The sequence below is a fragment of the Schistocerca serialis genome, unplaced genomic scaffold, assembly GCF_023864345.2.
Source record: "Schistocerca serialis cubense isolate TAMUIC-IGC-003099 unplaced genomic scaffold, iqSchSeri2.2 HiC_scaffold_1178, whole genome shotgun sequence".
Taxonomy (NCBI): domain Eukaryota; kingdom Metazoa; phylum Arthropoda; class Insecta; order Orthoptera; family Acrididae; genus Schistocerca; species Schistocerca serialis.
The window spans coordinates 260001-266606 of NW_026047379.1; the positions used below are offsets into that span (position 1 = coordinate 260001).

General features: G+C 54.6%; 2 non-coding genes across 2 annotated transcripts; both read left to right on the forward strand.

The window, feature by feature from the left end:
* The first annotated feature begins 3441 nt into the window (after positions 1-3441).
* On the forward strand, positions 3442-5350 carry LOC126433980 (small subunit ribosomal RNA). The gene has a single exon (XR_007578895.1). It is a non-coding gene; the product is annotated as a small subunit ribosomal RNA (ribosomal RNA).
* A 353-nt stretch (positions 5351-5703) lies between these two features.
* LOC126433966 (5.8S ribosomal RNA) lies at positions 5704-5858 on the forward strand. The gene has a single exon (XR_007578882.1). It is a non-coding gene; the product is annotated as a 5.8S ribosomal RNA (ribosomal RNA).
* Positions 5859-6606: the final 748 nt, after the last annotated feature.

The window sequence follows — 6606 nt, forward strand, 5'->3', positions numbered from 1 at the left end:
CGACATCCGCCATTGCTCAGCTAAGCCACGAACACCCACACATGTCCTACACAGGGGTGCACCCAACATCACCATACTGCCTCCTGTCACAGTACACAAACAATGGCAGGAATGAAAGACACAGATCTGCCACAACCTTGGAATCGGAGCGCCGCCTGTCATGAGCCACAAGTGCATCCTGACGTGACAAATCGGATGATCCCGCAGGCATGCACTTACGATAATCACTATCAACGAACCTGCCGCCGCCCCCCCCCCCAAATACACCTTTCCCTACAACAATGTGTACCTTAACCTAAGCTATATCGTACCTTAACCTAACCGACATTGCGCCTTAACCTAACCTACGTTGTACCTTAACCTAACCTATGTTGTACCTTAACCTAACCTATGTTGTACCTTAACCTAACCTACGTTGTGCCTTAACCTAACCTACGTTGTGCCTTAACCTAACCTACGTTGTGCCTTAACCTAACCTACGTTGTGCCTTAACCTAACCTACGTTGTGCCTTAACCTAACCTACGTTGTGCCTTAACCTAACCTACGTTGTGCCTTAACCTAACCTACGTTGTGCCTTAACCTAACCTACGTTGTGCCTTAACCTAACCTACGTTGTGCCTTAACCTAACCTACGTTGTGCCTTAACCTAACCTACGTTGTGCCTTAACCTAACCTACGTTGTGCCTTAACCTAACCTACGTTGTGCCTTAACCTAACCTACGTTGTGCCTTAACCTAACCTACGTTGTGCCTTAACCTAACCTACGTTGTGCCTTAACCTAACCTACGTTGTGCCTTAACCTAACCTACGTTGTGCCTTAACCTAACCTACGTTGTGCCTTAACCTAACCTACGTTGTGCCTTAACCTAACCTACGTTGTGCCTTAACCTAACCTACGTTGTGCCTTAACCTAACCTACGTTGTGCCTTAACCTAACCTACGTTGTGCCTTAACCTAACCTACGTTGTGCCTTAACCTAACCTACGTTGTGCCTTAACCTAACCTACGTTGTGCCTTAACCTAACCTACGTTGTGCCTTAACCTAACCTACGTTGTGCCTTAACCTAACTTACGTTGTGCCTTAACCTAACTTACGTTGTGCCTTAACCTAACTTACGTTGTGCCTTAACCTAACCCATGTTGTGCCTTAACCTAACCCATGTTGTGCCTTAACCTAACCCATGTTGTGCCTTAACCTAACCCATGTTGTGCCTTAACGTAACCCATGTTGTGCCTTAACGTAACCCATGTTGTGCCTTAACGTAACCCATGTTGTGCCTTAACGTAACCCATGTTGTGCCTTAACGTAACCCATGTTGTGCCTTAACGTAACCCATGTTGTGCCTTAACGTAACCCATGTTGTGCCTTAACGTAACCCATGTTGTGCCTTAACGTAACCCATGTTGTGCCTTAACGTAACCCATGTTGTGCCTTAACGTAACCCATGTTGTGCCTTAACGTAACCCAATTTGTGCCTTAACGTAACCCAATTTGTGCCTTAACGTAACCCAATTTGTGCCTTAACGTAACCTAATTTGTGCCTTAACGTAACCTAATTTGTGCCTTAACGTAACCCATATTGCGCCTCAACCTAACCTATATTGCGCCTTAACCTGACGCACGTTGTCGCTGAACCTGCTCTGTAATTGTTATGCAACTCGTTAAATTAGTGTAGTGTTGCCTAACCGCAACCCTCGCAATATAGTTCGCTATTCGCACTGCCCGGTCCCCTGTGTATCGCGTCATGTTAAACACCTTGCAAGTGTTGCTGACTTTCCACATGCTCCTGCTATACACTGTAATGTGGATAGCAGCAGGACGTACATGCCCCCCCCCTTCCCCCCTGCCTTCGCAAGCTGGTCGTTGAGAAGTTTGCATGTTCAATGCCCTTCGCATGCCGACGTACTCAGCCTACGTTGTGGTACGGCCTGTCACCTGTCCGCGGATGTACGCAAAACCCACAAACTGTGCTGCACATTGGTCCGTATGTACTGAATGATACATCGTGGCACATGTGTGACCGTACGACGACTGCGCCTAGCAACGGCGGACCATACAGTCCAAATATTGTGGACGCAGCTACGTGTCGTCTCCCTTTAGGAGCTGGATTGCAGTGTGGTACGCCATTCAGACGTGTGGGAGGAACGGACGCCCTGGATGGCGATCAGCATGAGCAGTCTGTTGATGTAGTGGAGCGTGTATTCGGACGTAGTCGTCTCTTCTCACACACTGTGATAGCATGTTGCACCGCGTTCCACATCTGCGACATGCTGCAGAGGCCGGCTGACAGTCGTTCGCGCAATGGACACCGCATACGTACGGGGGCTACCTTCCACGTGTTCTCTAGGCGTGCACATGTTGTTGCGTCTATGTGGGCAGACGTAGTGTGTTGTGACACCTGACACAGGCATGCAATACTCGTTGCAAATGGCGATGGACGTCTACGTTTGCTGGTGACGTTACGCAAATGAACAACTGGTAACCCGTTGTGGTGCGGTTGTTCTCGCTAGAGGTGAATCAGTGTTGGCGACGATCGGTCGAGCTATTAACCGGTTGTTTCATGGATACCCACCATGCCCACGAACGTGAAAGGGGACCCACCATGCCCACGAACGTGAAAGGGGGATCTGGGTGTGAGGCGATACGCGGCGGTGGCTGGGTGGGACCGTCCCCGGCCGGTGAGGGGGGGCCGCCCGGCGTGCTGGCAGCGCGGTGCGTGGGCGCACGCGCTACAGCCGGCTGGTGGGGGCGGCCAGTGGCAGGCGCGCCGGCCGACGGACGCGGCAGGCGGCGCAGCTGCGCGCCGGCGCCCCCTGCTCGCGGCGCCTTGCGGCCAAAGTAGGTCCTCGCGGGCCCGGTGCGAAGCGCGGTGGCCATCTGCAGTGTGCTGGTCCGATTGAGGACTGTGTGCGCTGAGGATGCGCCGCCGCCCGGCGCTCGGCGCCGCGACGCCGTCTGCTGCTCGGTCGCCCCAGCGGTTCTCGCAGGTGGTTTGTATCGCAGCTGTGCGGACGTGTTGGCGCGTGCGCTGTGCTGGGAGAGTTCGCTTCGGCACCCAAGTGGGGCTTTTGTCCTTCTGTGGCGCTGGCGTTGGAGCTGCCGGTCACCGTAGGTGGCGCGTGTTGTCTCCCGCCGGCAATGCCACGACAGCACGCTCCCGGGCCTCTGTCGGCAGCGGCAAGCTCAGTTGGGAGCACGGGTGGTCGCACCTAAAGCGTCTACTCGCCTAACTCCGGGCGATTGCGCCTCTCTCGAACCCGACCAAGTACTTAGGACGGCGCTGCGCGCCGCCGGGACCTGAGAGGGTTTCGAGGTGTGTTGTGCAGGGGAGCTCAGCCTCCTCCTGTTTGCAGAATAATTGAGCGGACGCTTGCGTGTTCGCGCGGGCCCCCGGGACACACTCCCGGGCGGCCGGCTGCTCAGCTCTAGTTGACGCAGCTCCCTGGTTGATCCTGCCAGTAGTCATATGCTTGTCTCAAAGATTAAGCCATGCATGTCTCAGTACAAGCCGCATTAAGGTGAAACCGCGAATGGCTCATTAAATCAGTTATGGTTCCTTAGATCGTACCCACGTTACTTGGATAACTGTGGTAATTCTAGAGCTAATACATGCAAACAGAGTCCCGACCAGAGATGGAAGGGACGCTTTTATTAGATCAAAACCAATCGGTCGGCTCGTCCGGTCCGTTTGCCTTGGTGACTCTGAATAACTTTGGGCTGATCGCACGGTCCTCGTACCGGCGACGCATCTTTCAAATGTCTGCCTTATCAACTGTCGATGGTAGGTTCTGCGCCTACCATGGTTGTAACGGGTAACGGGGAATCAGGGTTCGATTCCGGAGAGGGAGCCTGAGAAACGGCTACCACATCCAAGGAAGGCAGCAGGCGCGCAAATTACCCACTCCCGGCACGGGGAGGTAGTGACGAAAAATAACGATACGGGACTCATCCGAGGCCCCGTAATCGGAATGAGTACACTTTAAATCCTTTAACGAGTATCTATTGGAGGGCAAGTCTGGTGCCAGCAGCCGCGGTAATTCCAGCTCCAATAGCGTATATTAAAGTTGTTGCGGTTAAAAAGCTCGTAGTTGGATTTGTGTCCCACGCTGTTGGTTCACCGCCCGTCGGTGTTTAACTGGCATGTATCGTGGGACGTCCTGCCGGTGGGGCGAGCCGAAGGCGTGCGACCGCCTCGTGCGTGCTCGTGCGTCCCGAGGCGGACCCCGTTGAAATCCTACCAGGGTGCTCTTTATTGAGTGTCTCGGTGGGCCGGCACGTTTACTTTGAACAAATTAGAGTGCTTAAAGCAGGCAAGCCCGCCTGAATACTGTGTGCATGGAATAATGGAATAGGACCTCGGTTCTATTTTGTTGGTTTTCGGAACCCGAGGTAATGATTAATAGGGACAGGCGGGGGCATTCGTATTGCGACGTTAGAGGTGAAATTCTTGGATCGTCGCAAGACGAACAGAAGCGAAAGCATTTGCCAAGTATGTTTTCATTAATCAAGAACGAAAGTTAGAGGTTCGAAGGCGATCAGATACCGCCCTAGTTCTAACCATAAACGATGCCAGCCAGCGATCCGCCGCAGTTCCTCCGATGACTCGGCGGGCAGCCTCCGGGAAACCAAAGCTTTTGGGTTCCGGGGGAAGTATGGTTGCAAAGCTGAAACTTAAAGGAATTGACGGAAGGGCACCACCAGGAGTGGAGCCTGCGGCTTAATTTGACTCAACACGGGAAACCTCACCAGGCCCGGACACCGGAAGGATTGACAGATTGATAGCTCTTTCTTGATTCGGTGGGTGGTGGTGCATGGCCGTTCTTAGTTGGTGGAGCGATTTGTCTGGTTAATTCCGATAACGAACGAGACTCTAGCCTGCTAACTAGTCGCGTGACATCCTTCGTGCTGTCAGCGATTACTTTTCTTCTTAGAGGGACAGGCGGCTTCTAGCCGCACGAGATTGAGCAATAACAGGTCTGTGATGCCCTTAGATGTTCTGGGCCGCACGCGCGCTACACTGAAGGAATCAGCGTGTCTTCCTAGGCCGAAAGGTCGGGGTAACCCGCTGAACCTCCTTCGTGCTAGGGATTGGGGCTTGCAATTGTTCCCCATGAACGAGGAATTCCCAGTAAGCGCGAGTCATAAGCTCGCGTTGATTACGTCCCTGCCCTTTGTACACACCGCCCGTCGCTACTACCGATTGAATGATTTAGTGAGGTCTTCGGACTGGTACGCGGCATTGACTCTGTCGTTGCCGATGCTACCGGAAAGATGACCAAACTTGATCATTTAGAGGAAGTAAAAGTCGTAACAAGGTTTCCGTAGGTGAACCTGCGGAAGGATCATTACCGACTAGACTGCATGTCTTTCGATGTGCGTGTCGTGTCGCGCAACACGCAGCTACCTGTACGGCTCGCAGTAGCCGTGCGCCGCGTGCGGAACCACGCGTTCGTCTCAAAACTAACGGCAATGTTGTGTGGTACGAGCGCTGAAGCGCTGGAGCGGCTGGCCTGCGGCACCTGGCGCCTGGCGCCGGTTTTGAATGACTTTCGCCCGACTGCCTGTCCGCTCCGGTGTGGAGCCGTACGACGCCCATCGGCCGTGAGGCCGTTGGACACTGAACGCTGGAACAGGGCCGCCACACGCCTCAGTCCCGCCTATGCAACTGTCTCGAAAGAGATGGTGGAAACTATGAAAAGATCACCCAGGACGGTGGATCACTCGGCTCGTGGGTCGATGAAGAACGCAGCAAATTGCGCGTCGACATGTGAACTGCAGGACACATGAACATCGACGTTTCGAACGCACATTGCGGTCCATGGATTCCGTTCCCGGGCCACGTCTGGCTGAGGGTCGGCTACGTATACTGAAGCGCGCGGCGTTTGCCCCGCTTCGCTGACCTGGGAGTGTCGTGGCCGCCTGTGGGGCCGGCCGCGTCTCCTTAAACGTGCGATGCGCGCCCGTCGCCTGGCGGTTCGCATACCGGTACTTACTCGGTAGCGTGCACAGCCGGCTGGCGGCGTGGCGTGCGACACCTCGTACAACGACCTCAGAGCAGGCGAGACTACCCGCTGAATTTAAGCATATTACTAAGCGGAGGAAAAGAAACTAACAAGGATTCCCCCAGTAGCGGCGAGCGAACAGGGAAGAGTCCAGCACCGAACCCCGCAGGCGGCCGCCTGTCGTGGCATGTGGTGTTTGGGAGGGTCCACTACCCCGACGCCTCGCGCCGAGCCCAAGTCCAACTTGAATGAGGCCACGGCCCGTAGAGGGTGCCAGGCCCGTAGCGGCCGGTGCGAGCGTCGGCGGGACCTCTCCTTCGAGTCGGGTTGCTTGAGAGTGCAGCTCCAAGTGGGTGGTAAACTCCATCTGAGACTAAATATGACCACGAGACCGATAGCGAACAAGTACCGTGAGGGAAAGTTGAAAAGAACTTTGAAGAGAGAGTTCAAAAGTACGTGAAACCGTTCTGGGGTAAACGTGAGAAGTCCGAAAGGTCGAACGGGTGAGATTCACGCCCATCCGGCCACTGGCCTCCGCCCTCGGCAGATGGGGCCGGCCGCCCGCGCGGAGCAATCCGCGGCGGGGTCGTGTCCGGTTGCCT